General features: G+C 36.3%; 1 protein-coding gene across 3 annotated transcripts in view; it reads right to left on the minus strand.

Moving 5' to 3' along the window:
• Positions 1-19860, minus strand: part of SPAG16 (sperm associated antigen 16) — a 952656-nt gene that overhangs the window by 93228 nt on the left and 839568 nt on the right. The window contains exon 16 of one of the 3 annotated variants that reach the window (XR_012374325.1): positions 18166-18349. The exons of the other annotated variants lie outside the window; for them this stretch is intronic. The gene's annotated coding sequence lies outside the window, so the exon portion shown is untranslated. The remainder of the gene's footprint in view (positions 1-18165; positions 18350-19860) is intronic. 3 annotated transcript variants of the gene reach the window in all.

The raw sequence follows: 19860 nt of genomic DNA on the forward strand, positions 1-19860 counted from the left end.
ATGCTAGATGCTTATATAGGAAGAGGAGTATCTTGTCTGGTTTTATTTCTTTTCTTCCTCCATTTCTTCTCTTAACTGACTTTTTGGGGCAACTACAGATTGAGCTCAGAAGTGCATAGCTTTCTTTCATGGGTCCCCTTAGGAGATTTCTTAGAGATCCCCTGCTAGGCTCAGAATGCCTCCTGCAGATCCACTGACTTGGCATTGCCTTTACTTGCCAAAAGTTCATTAGTAAGTTGGGATCACATGGCCTTCTTGACATTTTCTTAGGTAGAGTCCATCCTAAGATGAATTGAGCCTTGCAGGAAGACAACATCTACACCAAGGGAAATATGCACCATTGCCTCTATTTACGGGGAGTAGAGCTCACTTCCAACCCAGGTTTCTTTCTTTTTTCTGCCAACTGCATATAGCTTCTCAATTTCAGATTTCTCCAGGTAGAATCAGACAATTTTTATGTCTCTCACTTGACAAAAGACATCCACTCTTAAAGCTGCTTTCTTGGCCTAGGTAGAGAGGAAAATTCTAGAACTGAAAAATACAATATCTAAAATAAAAATTCACTAAATGGGTTTAAAGGTAAAGTGTAGAGGATAGAGGGAAGAGGCAGGAGATGTGGAAAGAAAACAAAACTATCTGATCCAAAGGATTGGGGGGGAAGATACCAAAAAGGTGCTATCAGAGCTTTAGGGACCTATAGGACAATATTAAAGTATCTATTATATGTGTAATTGGAGTAGAGGAGAAGACAAGAGAGTAAAAAAGAGAATGGGGCATAAAAGTAATTGAAGAAATATTTGAAAATTTCCCAAATTCATTGGAAAATATAAATTACAGAATCAAGAAACTCCATAAACTCCAAGCAGGATAAATAAAAAGGAAACCTCACTTAGATACATTATCGTCAAACTGCAGACACTCAAAAGTTAGTGAGAAAAATCCTGAAAGTAGCCAGAAAACAAAAAAAAAGAAGACAATAACATGAAAAATAATTCCCATAAAGATTTTAGAGAAAATCAAAGAGAACATCATGCCTAGGGGATAGGCAATCTCTTCTTAGATAATAATTATAAATAAAAACATTAATAAATTAGATTTGCTAAGAAATGAATAAACTAAGATGAGGAGAAAAATTCAAAATCTATAAAATCTGACAAAGGACTGGTTTTCAGACTATATAAAGTATCTCTACAACTAAAGACAAACAACCCAATAGCAAATGGCAAAAGATTTATGCAGATATTTCACAAAGAAAGACATACAAATGCTCACTAAAAATATGAAAAAAAGTGCTTATCATTAGCCTTAAAATGAATGCAAGTTGAAATCATGATAAGAAGCCATTCATACCCATTAGAACTGCTAAAACAAAAAAAATCGATAACACTAAATGTTGGTGAGGAGGGCCTTCAACTGGACAATTCATCCATTATTGGTGGGAATATAAAATGATATAAACAATTTGGAAAAAAGTCTGGCAATTTCTTATAAAACTAATCATACACCTATCCTATGACCCAACAATTTCACTTCTATGCATTTATCCCAATGAAATGAAAATATGTTTACAGAAACGTTTTACAGAATGTTCATAACAACTTTATTCATAATGACCAAAAGTTAGAGCAGCCCAGGTGTCAGTCATAGGAGAATGATAAACAGACCACAATATATTCATATAAGGGTCTCAGCAACTAGAAAGTAAAACTACTGATACATGAAACAACATGGATTAATCTCAAAAACATGCTGAGTGAAAGACTTACTCAAAAGGTGACACAATGCATAATTCCATTTACATGAATTCTGTTAGGCAAAATCTGTGGATTTTCTACATATATAATCATATTTACTACAAGTGATGATCCCCAGATTTGACCTACAGGAAGTCTATTTTTTAAGTTCTTTTTGTTTTGTTTTGTTTAAAGATTTTATTTCTTTATTTGAGAGAGAGAGTGTGTGAGAGAGCACAAGCACGGGGAGTTGCAGAGGGAGATGGAGAAGCAGACTTCCCGCTGAGTGGGGAGCCGATGCAGGGCTTGATCCCAGGACCCTGAAATTGTGACCTGAGCTGAAGGCAGGTGCTTAACTGACTGAGCGACCTAGGTGCCTCAGGAAGTCTATTCTTATGTAGGTAGCAGAAACAGAGGAAAGCATCAAGGGGCTGGGAGGCAAGTGAGGGATATATAAGATCTGTGTGAGATTACTGTCAATTTCCCCCTAATTGATGTATATATTATGGCATTTTAATTAGAATGTCAGCATAGTTTTGTGTTTGGGTGTATATGGGTTTTTGTATATATATAAATATGCTTATTCTAAAATGTATATGGAAAACCAAAGGATCAAGACAAGCCATGGTAAAATTGAAGAATATTAATAAAATGGGAGGACTCAAGACAGCAACACTTATTAAGTTACAATTGCAATAATTAAGATAGTGTTGAATTAGTGCAGTATAAAAAATAGATCACATGGACTGTAAATCTAATTGTAAAAGTAAAACAAAGTTTCTTGAAGATAACATAGAAAAATGCCTTGTAGTAAACAAAAATTTCTAAACAGGAAACAGCACTGAAGTACAAAATCGATAAATTAAACTACATTGAAATTTAAATGTATCTGTTCACCAAATGACACATTTAAGATTATAAATAAAACATAGAATAAGATATTGCAAAACATTTGTTGGCAAAAGGCTTGCAGCCAAAATATATAAAGAACTCCTACAAATCAGTAAAAAAAAAAAAAAAGACAAGATAATTCCATTTATGTATTACCGTGTAACACTCTGCTCCAAATCTTAGAGGCTTATAACAGTAATCATCTTATGATATATTTCATGATATTCTGAGTCAGGAATTTGGGCAGAATGGGGCTGATTATTTTGTCCCACATAGCATAAATGGCATCACTTGGTGGCATTTGTTGGCAGATTAGCTGGTATGGAGAGTCCAAAACAGTTTCACTTATATCTCTGTCACATTTCTAGAGATCGCTGGAAAGCTGTCACCCAGCTGGGATGGGGCACATAGGCCTGGCTTGTCCAGCATAGTATTCTTAGGGTAATTAGGCTTAATATGTGATACCTTGAGGCCCCAAAAGTGAACTTTTCAACACATAAAGAAGACAATTCATGACCTTTTATGGTCGAGTTCTGGAAATCACATAGCAGTTTTCTTACTTGTACTTTATTGGTCAAACCTGTCACAAGCCTTCTAAGATATAAGGAGAGGAAGCTTTGACCCTGCTACTCAACTGAAGGAGTATCAAAGAATTTCTGGCCATGTTTTGAGACTGCCAGAGCCCACCATCTGGTCACAAATTACTTTCATTCCTTCCACACGAAAAATACCCTCATCCCTCCTTAAAGGCCCTCACTCCCACAAAGATTCATCCCAGTAAGTCAAGGTTTATAGACTTAATCTAATCATTTGAATCATGCCCATGTGTGGAAGAGGCTCCTTAGGTTCAGTTTCTAGGGTATGATTCCTCTGCATCTGACACCCTATGAAATAAATAGGCAATTGTCTGCTCCAACACAATCTGCCAAGAACGGTGGGACAGCATAGGATAAGAAAAATAGACATTTTTGTTCAAAATGGTATATATCCATCATTGGTCCATAGTGATCCTGGAAATCAGCACAGCATGTGTTGCCCATTTCTTAATTAAGGCTCAGACCTGCCCCACTGAGAATGATTCTTTGTGGCTCTTGGCTCTGCCTTCTGGGTCCTGACTCTTCCCTCTGAGTCAGCTTTTTCTGTAGAGAGTAGCTTATATTCACAGCTGAGTAGTTTTCTCAGCCTGCTTCTGGTCCAGGAGAGTTTGTTGTTCAAATGCCTCTTTTCATTTTGTACTGCATCTATTCCCTCCAGTCCAAGCTAATATAACTCCTTTGGGGTGCTTATGTATCAATTTGTAAAATAGTCCTTTAGACAAAAGGTTCATTCACGAATATCTGAGATTAAACCCTTTCTACTCAAGTCTCACTGTGACAATACCTTGATTTACCATAGAGCACTATGGTCTAGCAGAAAGGGTCTTAAAGTACACCCCTAACATTATTTTTGTTTAATTGAGAAAGTAAGAGGCACTAGCTTAAATCTTTCTGAAATTTTAACAAAAAATTCTTTGTCACACTTGGATTTCCTGAAACAATGTTTCATTGGCAAAGTCCAGGATTTGATCTTTGCTTTGACACTATCTCTTATTTTAGGGATATTTTGATGAATATAAAGACTATTCTGGGCCTTTATATTTCCTTCAAAGTTTACTAAAAAACTGAACAGCTTATTCTTTAGTTTATTCATCTATATCTATCTCATCACCCATTTTATTACATGAGGTAAGAGGTCAGGCAGCTTGATCAACACTCTGCCCGGAAGGCTTCTGAGCTTGATCATTCAGTTTATTACCCATTTCTCATGTTATCACAGGGAACAATGTTGCCAAAGCTTCATGGCTACAGAACAAGGTCCCCTCTCTTCCAGCTCTAGTAACAGTTTCCTCGTTTTCTTTGAAGGCTTCACCAATGGCCTCCTCAAGACTGCTGGCCATTTCTAAAATGAATGCTACATGTCTTTGGTTTTATTGTGACAGCATCCCACTTTTGGGTAAAATGTTGATTTATCTATTGCTGTATGAAAAACTAACCTAAAATGTAATGGCTTAAAATAACAGCCATTTTATTACATGCCATGATTTTATGAAACAGGAATTTAGGCAGGCTGTGCCTAGATGATTCTTCTGTTTCAGTTGGTATTGATGGTATCATTCAATGGTTTTAGATGGAGAATGTAGTCATTTTGAGGGTCCAGAACAGCTTCACTCACACATCTAGTGTCTTGTTGAAAATGGCTGAAAAAAATGGACTTAGTTGTTGATAGGAATGCTTACACATGGCCCCTTTAGGAGCATAGTTTCAGAATAGTTGGGTATTCTGTGTGGTACATAGCTCCAAAAACAAGTTTTCCAGTGAATGATGTGGAAAATGAATGGCTTTTTATGACCGAGACTCAGAAATCACATAGCGTTATTTCCTATTTTATTATTGAAGAAATCACAAGCTTGCACAGATCCAAAAAGAGGGGATATGATTCTAAGGGCAGAACTGAGATACTGAGTTCATAGTCAAATAAGCTACAGATCTATTTTACTCTCCCATTAAACTTTAAGTTTACTAAAGGTAAGGATTACTATTCCTCATGATAGTCTAACAAAGTGACATGTGCCTAGAATAAAATAAACAGGTAAAAAATGATAAATAAGTCAATGAATAAATATATGACTGAGAATAAGAAAAAAACTCATTTACTTGAACTGAGGTTCAAGGGGAGGACTTTGTCAAATGTGCATAAATTAAGATCCCAGTTATTAGATCAAAGGGAAAAAATTATAGCAGATGAGAAATAAAGTCATTTGGAGCTAGTGGTTTGGAGCTAGTGATTGTGTTTATTTACTTCTTTGTCAATAGGGATGATGTCAAAGGATAGTCTGAACTGAAGCTGCAAGTACCTTTTCAGTAGTTCCAGCTTTGTATCTAATTCAGCTGCAAGAACGGAGTCATGCATACAGAAATAGCTTAAATTCCCATGTTACAAACCATACATGAATTGCAATTTGCATGACACGTTAGATAAGATCATGTTAAAAAATTCAGGTTCAACCGTGATCTTCATTATTTATTAAAAATAAGAATCATTAAACTTTAAAAATATTGACCTTGTTTCTGGCTAATATTAAAGAAGACATAGAATCATATTGAATAAAGTAGATTTTCAAAGGAACCTGTCAAAAGTTCATATTACAGTAGTAAAAATGATAATTTCTCTAAGCAATTCATATCTATAAAAAAGCAAGGAATTCTATACCCAAACTAAGTCTTTTGATTTTTTTTAAAAGCTTTAAAAGCAGAGTCAAGTTGAAGTTTCCATAGTACTAGGAAAGCCAGTTTTTATTTCAAATACTTCAAAGCTACGACATTCCGATTTTTAAAAGTTAAACAATTGAGAAAACTTTGACTTTATTAAGCGTTATCTCCTCTAAACAAGAAAGTCAGGTTTTGAAAGGTCATTCAAATGCACAGCATCTACACATATCTCCTTTTTTCAATACATACTGATACTTTCTTGAATATATAACAGTATTTCCAATAAATGGTACTTGATGATAAATGTGCTTTTACTGAAAGTATATGGGTTAAGAAAAAGAAAAGTTCTATGGTAGAAATGGAAACCCAGTATTATTAAGGTAAGAGAAAAAAATCAATTTGTTCTTCACAATCCATTTGCATATGGTTGAATTTGAGACACAACTGCATTCTGAATACTCTCACCTTATTATCATCGCTGGTTTCTTTCTATCTCATCATTCATTCTCTCTTATTCAAGCTCTGTAAGCCAGACAGTCAATTTTATTAATTATTTCAGTTATGGTTTATTTGAAATTTGGAAATTAATTTAGAGGGCATTCTGGAGTAGAAATTACTTTTTAAATTTAATAACCCATTGTATCTAAGTTTATCTTCTTGGTTTAAATGTATGTCAACTCTATAGCCTTCTATGAATAATGGCATAATTACTGACATGTAACATATTAAAACCTTATCTACAAAATCAACATCCAAAAATCAGTTATGTTTCTATACATTTAAGAATCTGACAGAGAAAAAATTCCTACTTACAATAACATCAAAAATAATATTTAGGATTAGATTTAACCAAGAAAGTTAAAAATCTATACACTGAAAATTATAAGACACTGATGAAAGAAATTGAATAAAGGGATAGATATCACATTATGGATCAGAAGAATATTATTAAGATGTCCATACTATCGAAAGCCATCTCTAGATTCACTATAATCCCTATCAAAATTCCAAATGGCATTTTACAAATAAATGGTAAAAATCCTAAAATTCACATGGAACCTCAAAAGATCCTAAATAGGCAAACCAATCCTGAGAAAGAAAACAAAGCTAGGAGGTATCACACTTCCTGATTTCAAACTTTATCACAAAGCTATAGTCTTCAAAAACAGTCATAAAAACAGACACATAGAACAGAGTTGAGAGTCCAGAAATGAACCTTCATATATATGGTCAACTGATATTTGACAAAATACCTGATATTTGACAAAGAATTCTCAATGGGGAAAGGATAGTATCTTCAATAAATGGTGTTAGGAAAATTGGAAAAAACTACTAAAAGAAAACAGGAAAGAGCTCCCTGACATCTGTCCTGGCAATGATTTTTTGGATATAACATTAAAAATGTAAGCAACAAAAGTAAAAATCAACAAATGGGACTACGTCAAGCTAAAAAACTTCTGCACAACAAAAGAAACAATCAGCAAAATGAAGAGGCAACCTACAGAACAGAAGAAAAATATTTGCAAACCATCTATCTGACAAGGGGTTAATACAACTCAATAGCAAAACAGCAACAACAAAAACCCAACCAACCAAAACACCCAAACAATCCAATTAAAAAATAGGCAGAGGACTTAAACATTTTTTTTTCAAAAAGAAAAAAAAGATATCCAAATGACCAACAGAAATGTGAAAAGATGCTCAACATCAGTAATTACCAGGAAAATGCAAATCAAAGCCTTACTGCAGTATTACCTCACATCTGTTAGAATAGCTATTATCCAAAAGATAAGAGACAAGTATTGGCGAGACTGTCTAGAAAAGGGAATCCTACGTGCTGTTTGTGGAAATGTAAATTGCTATGGAGAACAGTATGGAGTTTCCTCAAAAAGTTAAAAATAGAATTAGGATATGATCTGCTGAGTATATATCTGAAGGAAATGGAATTACTGTCTCAGAGATAATGGTACCCTCATGTTCATTGCAAAATTATTTGTAATAGCCAAGACATGGAAACAACTTATTCATCTGTCATTGGACACTTAAAAAAGGCATGATATATATAATACTCCACTGTGTGTACATACACACACATGCACACGTACAATGGAATATTATTCAGTCATAAAAAGTAGGAAATCCTGCTTTTATGACAATATGAATGGATCTTGAGGACATTATGCTAAATAAGTCAGATAGAGAAAGACAAATATTATATATTCTCGCATGGGGAACCTAAAAAAGCCAATGCAATAGAATTAGAGAGTAAAATGGTGATTTGCTATGGGCAGGAGAGGTGGAGGAAATGGGGAAATCTTAGAGGGTACAAACTCCCAGCTATAAGATGAATAAATTCTGGGGATCTAATGTACAACATGGAGACCATAATTAATAGTACTGTATTAAAAATTTGAAAGTTGGTAAGAAAGTAGATCTTAAATATTATTACCATGACCCACAAAAAAATGGTAAATATGTGAGGTGATGGAGATGTGAATTAACCTTATTGTGGTAATCATTTGATAATATATACACATATGAAATCATTGCATATAACTTAAACTTACATATATGTCATTAATGGCTTAATAAAGCTGGGAAAAAAACCTTTGTCGAATATAACTTCTTTGTAAAAATACATACAAACATGTATTTGTAGTGTCTGGCCATGTAGTTTATAATTTGGCTTTCAAACTTTTTTCCTGTTAGTGATAAGGAAAAATTTGTGTCCTAAGATGACCAACCGAGCCAGCAAGGGAGTCCCAGCCCCTGCCCTGGGGCTCTTCCAGGTTCTTCTCTCTGCTCTGCTACCTGCGCGTGCCAATCCGGGTTCCTCTCCCTGCCCCGTTTCATGCACCCACCAAGTGCCCAGTATGCGGAAGTAGAAGTATATAAATCATCCCCTTTGTTTGTGCTCAGGGATCAGACCTTTGGAGACCACTCTCCTCTGAGCCTGCCGTCATTAAATAAACCTCCTATCCTCCAAGATCTCAGAGTGGCGCTTGGTTCTTCTGTCCGGCGATCCAGTCCAGGTTCCGTAACATTAGTTCCTAATGGTCCAATACAATCACACTTAAAATAATATGCTTTACCAAAGCCACTCATGCTAGTGAAAAACCAAATAATATAGAAGAATCTATGATGAGAAGTTTCCTCACACCTCTCCTACAGATAGCAGAGTTTTGTTTCTGCTTTAAGTTCTACAGTTAGTATGGCAACTCTAGTTAACCCATGTACAGTTCCATTTCTACTGATTTGTCTATATTAAAAGATGACTTTTTTCCCTTACAATACCATTTTCTCCTTTCTCATTCTTCTAATGTTTGGTATACCTCAAAATTTTTAAATGGCAGTTGCTGGGCTTTGATTTTCATAACAAGACATTTTTGACAATATCTTTTAACTTGCCATTTTGTACAATGTACATATTTAAAACAATACTCTCCTTCGATTCCTTTCCAGACCCCAACCCCCTTTGCCATCATCTCCCAAATCCTATCTTTTGCCAGCTAACCTCCTATATTGTCAGGGTTGTTAGTGGTTACATTCAATCCTGTGACTTGAAATAGTATCTCCAGCTTTCTTCACATGTTGGGCGAGAAGTTGATAACATTGAGGAGTATCTATGTTGTTAAAACTATTCTGTGAAGGTATAAATATTGTTCAATGACAGGCCAGGTAAACTGAATTTTCTCTTTAGCATACTACAGCCTGTAGCATTAAGGTCAAATGAATTATTTTTTTAAGGACACCATGAATTATTTAAAATAATTTAAAATAATTTTAGTTTACATCATATTTAGATCATGAGTTTTTTGAGCAATTTTCCTAGAGTTTCTAATTGTCTTTTATATCATTTTTTATTATATCCCTAATTAAAAATTGAAACTTTTATTTAGGTCTACTAATTTTCTATGGTTGAATTCACTTTTTGCCCTGGAGACCTTCCTGTCAGAGCCCCTAGACCTGGGAACATGTTCCCTAGGTCTGAAGACTGTTTTTCCAGAATATTCCTCCATTGCTATCCTGGTATGAACGGTTGTTTCCTGGTTGTTCTTCTTTCCCTTTTCTTGATTAAGACTAAGTTCTTTTGCTGAAGTACGTATCTAGGCACGTTCTAAAGGGAAAAATGCACTGAAGGTAAACTTTCATCCATGTCTAAAGATATCTTTGTCATGATATTCCTTCAAGTTAATACTTTGGCTGGCTATATATTATTCAACCTTAAAGGAGGAAATCCCGCCATTTGTGACAACATGGAGAGAACTGGAGGATATTATGCTAAGTGAAATAAGCCAGACACAGAAGGACAAATACTACAGGATACCATTTATATGAGGAATCTGATAGTCAAAGTCATAGAAGCTAAGAGTAGAATGGTCATTTCCAGGGTCTGGGAGAAGGGAAAACAGGGAGATATTAGTCAAAGAGTACAAAGTTTCAGTTATTCAAGATAAGTTTGAGGTGTGTTATACAACATAGTGACTATAGTTAACAATACTATATTTTATAATTAAAACTTTCCAACAGGGTATACTTATATTAACTTTCTATCATAAAAAACAAAGAGGGCAGGAGAAAACTTTTAGTAGATTGGATAGGTTTATGGCATATAATGTGGTGGTGGTTTTATAGATATATACTTATCTCCAAACTTATCAAGTTGTATACATCAAATATGCACATCTCTTTGTAGGTCAATTATACCTCAGTGGTAAAAAAAAAAAAAAGTTTGTTGACATAGGAAATGTCACTTCCTAAAAGGGAAGAAACAAAAATTTAAGACTTTTATGGGGGAAATTTATTTTGCAGGGAATGAGGTTAGATGCAGGCAAAAACCAATAAGTATGTTTTACTGATTCTACAAGTTGAGAAGTATGCTCCCAAAGACTTATATAGATGGGGTCAGAACCATGATTTCTTAAAAGTTCCAATACTAGGATATTGTTCTTGCAGAAATGGAGAAAGGTTTAAGAATTTGCAGGCAAATGTCTGCATTACTATAATTTCTGTCTCTTTAGGCCTGTGTTTAGTTATATTGAAAGAAATGAGGCAGTTTAGGAGATTCATTCATCTCCTAGATCTCAGAGAGGAGGATTTTCTACATCTGTCTTTACTATTGGCAAATTGACATCTGACATTAATCTTCTTAGATTATTCATAAACTATTTTGCTTACTTTTAATCTTATTGGGAATGTTTAAAGTTTAAGTAAAATATTACTTAAGGGGTTAAAGAGTGAGACTATCAGATTGTCAGCGAGGGTGGCCTGACATGCAGAACACTATGGAGATAGTTGCTAGAACACAGAGTTCCTAGGTACAAAATAGACAGGTAGCTAACAAGAATACTGCTCAATCTATATAACCTAAAGAAATCATATATGCACAATCAGGATGCTGAAATCAGCTGTACTGATAAAAGTCAAGATCCCTTGATCAGAGTTACCAGACCTGAGATCTAGAACCTACTGATGGAAAGGCAGGATCCTCTTGAAGAAAGATGTTCCAGCATCATAGAAAGTGTCTGTGGGTAATCATTCACTTTCTCCCTCTCCAAAGAGACCTGTGGCTATTTCTTCAGATATCATTAAGGAAAGGGAAATATCTTGACAATTAGAGGACTGTGGACATGATACTTGGAGACTGAAGCAGCACATCATGACCCCATTAGAGTTGTTGGAGCACATGAACAGACACAAGCAAGGTAATTAAGAAAATCCTATCCCAGTTCCAGGTCACATTTGTTCTATGGGCTCCTCTGGTGATTATTTCTCTGGTCACTGAAATGTATAATTGGATGAACTTACATGGTAGCTGATAGAACACCTACATTTATTCCTTGGCCTGTGGAGTAAAAGCTATCATAATGGGGAAAGTCAAGTTGGGAGAATTTGAAGAGATTACTACCACTCTTAAAGATTTAAAAGGATGAAATGTGGTAGTTCTCATAATATCGCCAATCAGCAGTCTTGTCCCTATAAAAACCAGACATATCTTGATGAATTACAATAGACTACTGAAAACTTAAACAAGTATTTGTTCTACCACATCTGGGGCATCAGATAGAGCAAATGAATGCAGTTTCAATACCTGGTATGCAACTACTGTGTTCTCTTCTACCCCCATCAGAAAGAAGGATCAAAAGCAGTTTGCATTCATATTAGATAGACCACAATCATGGTCTTGGCCAAGGCTATATTAACTCTTCTTCTCTGTCATAATATAGTCTGAAAGGGTCTGGTTACTTGGATACATTGATCCACTTATGACTCCTCTACACAAATGGAGCAACAAGTGTCAAGAATGTCAGAGGCTTTGGTAAAACACAAGCACTCCAGAGAATGGGAAAAATATCCTGTGAATATATAGAAGTCTGCCACATCAGTGAAGTTTTCAGAGGTCCATTGGTCTGAGGCTTGTCAGGGTATCCCCTTCCAAAATAAAGGACAAATTATTGCATTTTATAATTTCTGCCACAAAGAAGGAAACATAATGCCTGGTAAGGCCCTTTGAGCTCTAGAGGCAGCAAATTCTATTCTTATGAATATTATGTCCCATTTACTGAGTGATATGGACAGCTGACAGCTTACAGTGGGTTCCAGAGAAAGAAAGAGCTCTTTAGCATGTCCATACAACCGTACAGGCCCTATAACAACAGACATCTGTGGTTAGAAAAGAGGTCTCTGGGACTTAAGGCAAGCTTGTATGGGAGAATCATCACATAGCTTGGGTTTTGGAGCAACATCATACCATCTGCCTCAAAGAACTAGAAACAACTCAAAATATAGCTGTCAATGTGCCTGGGGCCTTGGTAGAAACAAGTCGCAGTCTCTGGGACATCAAGTCACCATGTGGCCCAAACTGCCCATCACAAGCTGGTTTCCATCATAACCATAAATCGTAAGATTGGATGTAGTCAGCAGCTCTGGATTTAGTCATCAGTGGGATCAGAAGACACAAACACAACTAAATTGCGCAAGTATCCCAAACTACCATGTTATCAACCACTATTGTGCTAGCACTTCGTCTTTAACTGAGGCATATGGCCACATGGGGGTCCCTTATGAGAAGGTAACAGAAATGGCTAACAGTGTAAGCTTGGTCCATTGATCCATCAGACCAGTGTACAGGTGTGAACTGAAAATGGACTGATGATGTGGCCCAACACAGAGATGGGCCTGAAAGTCAATCGTGAGGGGAAATCCCCACAATGGGCAGAGATTTGGGCAGTGTACCCAATTATCCACTTTATATAGAAGTAGCCTATAGCTGGAAATAGGAATACACCAAGATTTTGGCAGTGACACATGGCCCAGTTGGTCAAGATACTGGAAGGAGAAAGACCAGAAGTTTGGGGGCAAGGAGAATGGAGAAGATATATGTAAATAAGCATACACTATCACCTTCAAATGTGATGATGACGATGCCACCAAGACAGGATCTACCATCAAATCAGCACCAAAAACAAAAAAGCACACATAAACACACAGACTGACTTGGCCATTTGATGTCAGCCAGTATCTGTCAAGTACCCCAGGAGCCATGTGTCCAGAATGGAGACCTGTGTGGACCAAACATCTTATAATTCCATCCCTAATGGGTGACCTAGCTACTGTTATTCTGAATGTACAACCTGCTATTGAAAGAAACCAATATTATCATTAGTACAGCAAAATTCGTCGAAGAATCCCACAAAACTAGATCAAAGCAAATGTTTGCACTTGACCATGTGGTACCATTTTACCATGGAAGTACCATTCTTCACTAGAATGGATACATTTTCCAGGTATGGGTTTGCCTTTTCTGTCCACAGGGATTTGACCAACTCCACTATCAGAGTGCTTGCAGACTATTTGTTCAAGCAACACGGTAGAATACAAAATAATCTCAGACCCAGGAACTGAAAATAGGCAAAGCAGGTGTGAAAATGGGCATGAGATAATAGGATCCATATGTCCTATCATATGCTCCACCATGCCAAAATTATCTGTTAATGAATGACCTTTTAAAATTGCAGCTGAGGCCAGCTTGGAAAAGATACTGTGCATGAATGGGAGGGAACATTACTCCCAGGAACCCACTGTAGAGTTTTATTTTTGGTCCCTGCAACTTTAAGCAATGCAAATGTTGTTCCCATCAGAAAACTCTTCAATTAGGGAGCACAGTTAGAGTCCCATTAAACTTTGAGCTAGGACTGCTACCTGGTCACTTCATGCTTCTTGTGCTAAGAGCTAAGGAACTCCTTGTGCTCACGAGAGCCACCACCTCAGCTGAAGTAATTGACTTTGATAGTCCAGAAGATCTGCTATATAGGTAATCAGCAAAGAATATGTTTGGGACCCAGTTGATCTACTTTGGCATTCCACAGTTTTTCCCTTGTCCAATTTTGACGATAAATGAACAAGTTGAGCTACTGCAGCTTGAAGAGAGCATGGTGAGCAGGTACTCAGACCTGTCAGAAAGGAGGGTCTGGGTCACCTACCAGATGTACAGAGACATTAACTAAAGTTGATGAAAATATAGAACGGTGGTAAAGAGAATCGCTGAGTATCAGTGGCAGCCTTAGGAACAACTACATTGGTAGAGGCCATCCTTCATCTTAGAGAGCCTTCTTCTAAGTTTCTCCAGTAAAAAGACCAACTGGAATCTGAGGTGTTCTTAGATGGGGTGGATTTAGGATATGAACCAAAGAGATCTAAGAAGCACAGGACTGAGTTCTAGTGCATGCTGTGATAACCAACCAGCATCCCCATTAGGGATTAACACACTCATTCCCACAGCTGCTAAGAGTGTTGGCTCCTTAGAACCCACAGCTGGGTCCAGTTCCAGGTATAGTCCTCAGGCTAGAAGAGGTTGCCTTGCTTAAGATTTTGTCCCTTTCCTATTGCCAGTTATTATGGAATGACTGATTGATAGATACAGGGTCAAACACCCCACTTCTTTGTTTTGATTTGATTTGGGACAACTCTGAAGGGTCATTCCAGATCCAGAACTTCCTGTAGATTCAACTCAGGCATCTTTTGCCAATGCAATGCAATTCCTCCCTCTGTCCAAATCTGTTCTTTCATTCTCTTACAGCTGTTCCCAAGAGCTCTTTCCAATAAACCTCCATCTCAGAATACATTCTTGGGGGAACTGGACATAAGGCAGTGCCCTTTTATTTTCTCATAACATTTCCATTTTCCTAATTTATCTTCAATTCTATTCCTGTGGAGCTAACAGATCTACTTGTGCTTGTCCCATAAACTTTTCATTTTAAATTGTCCACTTTCTGGCTTCTTTTATCTTGCTTCCCTTCCTTTTCTCTCTAATGGCTCCAACATACCTAGACTTTCAAGTTGACATCTCAGTGATGTAGGGGCAAGGTTGGGATCTGTGCTAAAAGCAGTCTTTTATTAAAGCTTTGTGATATTTCACCAGGTTAGAATACCATTACAGGGAAGTGTTGCATTGATTTATACACTCCAAGGAAAGTACTTGGAAGAAAGTCCTACCTGAAGGGAGGGATTCAGCAGGAACCAATAAGATAAAAATGCCATGATCTGAAACTTCCTTTTCAAATTTTTGCTTTTCAGTTTTTTCTAAGTAGGATTTTTTTTTTTTAACCTTCCATGCACAGCAGGTCAAATATTCAATAGCCTATCCTAGAAACTTTACTTTTCCCCCCAACCATTCAAGCCTCGGTGGATTTTAGAAATTCTATGAAGTAATGTATATAAGCATCCACTGACTTCAATTTGCATTTTTTTTACCCTTTTGGGTTGCTGCTTTCTCAGCACAGAAAATATTGCTATTTGCTTTTTAGTTTATCTCTTCAGTTGTTTGATTTAATCAAATAGAAAGAAGAATATTGGAGGTTAAACTGATTTGCCAAAAATATCAAAGAAAAGCTGGCAAAGTTAGAAATATACATAAAATACCATAATGATTCTTTTAAAGATTAGCACCAAAGGACTATAAATAATCTTAGAGGTTTTTTGAACTTTATTTTTTGCTATGTTGGCCACATTGTCTTACTCTGCACCCCACAAAGTTGATTTGAGATAGAGGAATCCTGTGCTTCAAAGGCAGCTTTGTTCTTCCAGCAGCTCTGTCTCTCACAGAATGGAATGAGAAATCTTTGTTTCTGCATCATAGATTTGCTATTGTTCTTTTTGTCATAGATACGTGATGTGAAGCTACAATGATACATTTCTAATCACCTTGGTGTCCTTGGTTGAGCAAGTAATTTAGATTCTTTGAGGCTCTTTTTTCTTATCTACATAATGAAGAATCTAGGCTAGGTTCCTGAGTAGTCACCTCAAGCTCACACACATACACAGGACAGAGAAGATGTATAAAGTGCTTTCACCACTGCTGAGGGCCTAATAAGTAGTCAATGAATGTTAACTTTTGCTATTATTATTGCATGAATTGAAGCTTTTGTAAAGAAGCTGTAATAGAAGTTATCAACCAAAAGTGGATTTGAACAGTTATGACACCATCAAGATAAACTGAAAATTCTGATTAATATAGACACTTCTTTTCACATGAATTTTAAACTTTTGATTTTTATGAAATAGGTTTAAAATATGTGGGCAATCAGGTTTAATTAAGTACATACGTGTCTAATTGAAGTGCCCAGTGTAATGCCCACCTTTTAGTAAGTTCAGGCAAGGGAGTTGTGGGAACCTTGGGTTCCAAAGTATACTGCGATCCAATAGGAGATCGTTCAACAAAGATTTTCTTAAGGACGCCTATGTAATATCAAATACCTCATGTTCGTGGTACAACATGGCTTCAGAATAAAATTGATTTAAAGCTAGACAAATAAGCTCTCTTTGCTTTTTACTTATAAACCTATTCCTACAATAGAATCTCTAGGAACATGCACACAGATGACATCAAATTAATTGACTTCCAGATCATTCATTCTATGATCTATATCCCACCGTGCTGCTGCTCTAGTATCAATCAGAGAAGTGACTGATTAACCAGATGGGCTTTTTCAAAATCCCCTGCAGGCCAACAAATTCCACACTTTTTCAGTGAGGAAGGAGAAATCAATTTCAGAGAAATGAACATTTGGAAAAATATATATACAGAGAATCTGTACTATATTTTATCTTCTTACTCTCAAGGAAATGCTGGCTTTCCTAATAGCAGATCTTTGAAAATCTCATGACCCATAAAGGGATGTAAAGAAAAAAAAGCGAATTTCTTTGATATCTAGAATTGGCAGCTTTTATGACTTCATATAGCTAAGTTCATAGTTTGAAATACACTTTAAAAAGTACATGATGACTATAGGGCTACTTGAACAATTCAGAGCTAAAATATCTTGATTGTAGTCCAATTGCCGGACTGAGTAAATACATTCAACAAATACTGGTTGAACTCTTTTTTTTTTAAGATTTTATTAGAGAGAGAGACAGTGAGTGCATATGGGGGGGTGGGCAGACAGAGAGGGAAAAGCAGACTTCCTGCTGAGCAAAGAGCCCAACTGAGGACTCAATCCCAGGACCCTGGGATCATGACCTGAGCAGAAAGCAGACGCTTAACCAACTGAGCCACCCAGGTTCCCTACTGATTAAACTCAACTGCGTGCCAGACACCACACAGAAAGGACCACAGTATGCCAGAGTCTGTGATCTGGACCTTAAAAAATTCTCATTTAATCCTTGCATTTCTTAACGAAAACACAATTTTTATCCCTGGGAAACTGAGACTAAAAGAGGTTAAGTAAATTGGCCAAGTTTTCTCTATTTAACTTTAATTCTTAACTGCTTTCTCTTTATCATTAGAGTAACTAGTTTAATTGATTGGAAGCATCGATATCTCACAAACATGATCTAGTTTGATTATAATATGAACATTTTATAATTCTTAAACTTGTAAAACTAGATGTCACAAAGATATTTATAAAAACAATCTTATTCTAGAGAAAGATTATCATAATCTTATTGCTATACAATATTCAATATTTTTACTTAACATTTTGTTTTCTATGGACAACTTGTAACAATTTGACAACTGTAAGTCAAATGTAAGTTTTGTATATCAACACTAACATATGGAAGTGGTAAGATATTTGACGCTTCTATCATGCTGGGCTGAACAAACTTAGGCAAGTTACTTCACTCTAGACTTCTCTTTCTTTATCTTTAATATTAAAATTCTAATATCTGTCCTTCAGTTATTAAGGCATTCCATGAACATTTGCTGGTTTTGCTTTCTAAATTAGTTATCTGTGGTGGCTCTAACAAATTACCAAAAATTAGTGACTTAAAACAACAAAAATTGATTCTCTTACACTTCTGGAGGCCTGAAGTTTGAAAGCAGATATCAGCAGGCTTGCTCCTCTCCAGAGGAAACTATATTCTCAGCCTCTTCCATCACTGTTGACTGCCGGCATTCGTGGCTTGTGGCTCTAACACTCCAACCTCTGCTTCAATCTTCACATTGTTTTTTTTCCCTCTGTGCATCCGTGTGGGCTCCTTATAAAGACATGTGTTACTGTATCTAGGGCCTACCTGTGTAATCCAGGATGCACTCATCTCAAGATCCTTAACTTAATTACAAAGACCCTTTCAAATAAAGTTCAGGTTCCAGGAAGTTACAAATCTTTTAGCGGGGTTCTCCATTCAACCCATTATACCTAGTATTTGCCAGGTACTGGGCTTGGATGCTGGGTCTCCTTTCAGAGAAACAAGCATGATCTTCAAGCTTGTAGAGGGCAGTTTAGTTGATGCAAGAACTTTGGAAATTAGAAAATACTATAAAAGTGGAAGTTGTTATTATCCCTTTAAAATCAATATCTCCATTTCTCTTCCTGCTTTTTGCCTCAGTATGCTAAGAGAAAAAGAACTGGACATCACACCAATGCTACTCTTCATTTGTCACTACGTGTTAAAGGAAGCTAATCAATAATAGGAAATTGCCTGGGAATAATTGAAGGAAGCATCAATCAGAAACACATGTTGATGAGGATGTTTTCCAAGTAGAGTAAAAGTAACGATAATGTGGCAAGATTTGACCCAAGGACAAAATAATTTATAAGTGAATAAAGTTTGATTAAGACAGTAACATCTTGGGGCGCCTGGGTGGCTCAGTCAGTTAAGCGGCTGCCTTCAGCCCAGGTCATGATTCCAGGATCCTGCGATTGAGCCCCACGTCAGGCTCCCTGCTGAGCGGGGAGACTGCTTCTCACTCTCCCTCTGCCTGCCGCACCCCCTGCTCATACTCTCCCTCTCTCTCTAATAAAAATTAAAAATCTTTAAAAAAAAGACAGTAACATCCTCCCCAAATGATGCCTCAATTACATCATCATTACAGATTAATTTTTCTGTGTCTTTAAGGATTTTTGTTATAATATAAACTTCTCTCCCCTACCTGAAAAGTTCTAGAAAGGATCATGCCTTGCAGATTAGTTATTAACACTTGGGAGAAAATAATTTTGTTCCTTGACACTCAAAGTATGGTCCACAGATCAGCAGAACTATTATCATGTGGTAGTTTGTTAGAAATGCATAATCTCAGGCTCCACCCAGACCTACAAACCAGTCTGTACATTTTAACAAGATCCCTAGTAAACAGTAGGTACATTACATTTTGGAAAAGTTAATTATATTCTCTCCAAGTAATGCAACATGTTGAAACAAGGCATTTGCTATAGGAGTTCTCAAAAGGTGGACTGCAGGTTTATGTTCATTTATGACACAAGTCATAAATTTTTAGAAAATTTTAATTTTTTTAAACGAAAACTATGAAAGAGTGCATTTGTTCTGATGAGCACTGGGTGTTACACTTATGTTAATTAGCTGGAATTTAAATTAAAAAATTTTTAAAAAGAATATGGGAATAGTCATATGCTTAATTCATTGAAACTACAATTTTTTTAAAAAAATTTAAATGTAGTTGACACAAAATGTTACATTAGTTTCAGGTGTCCAACACAGTGGGATTTTAATGTGTTAATATTGACACAGGATAAATGAAATGGAGCCAC

Source organism: Callorhinus ursinus, unplaced genomic scaffold (assembly GCF_003265705.2).
Source record: "Callorhinus ursinus isolate GAN/ISIS: 27379988/994484 unplaced genomic scaffold, GSC_fseal_2.0 scaffold2, whole genome shotgun sequence".
In the NCBI taxonomy this organism is placed as follows: domain Eukaryota; kingdom Metazoa; phylum Chordata; class Mammalia; order Carnivora; family Otariidae; genus Callorhinus; species Callorhinus ursinus.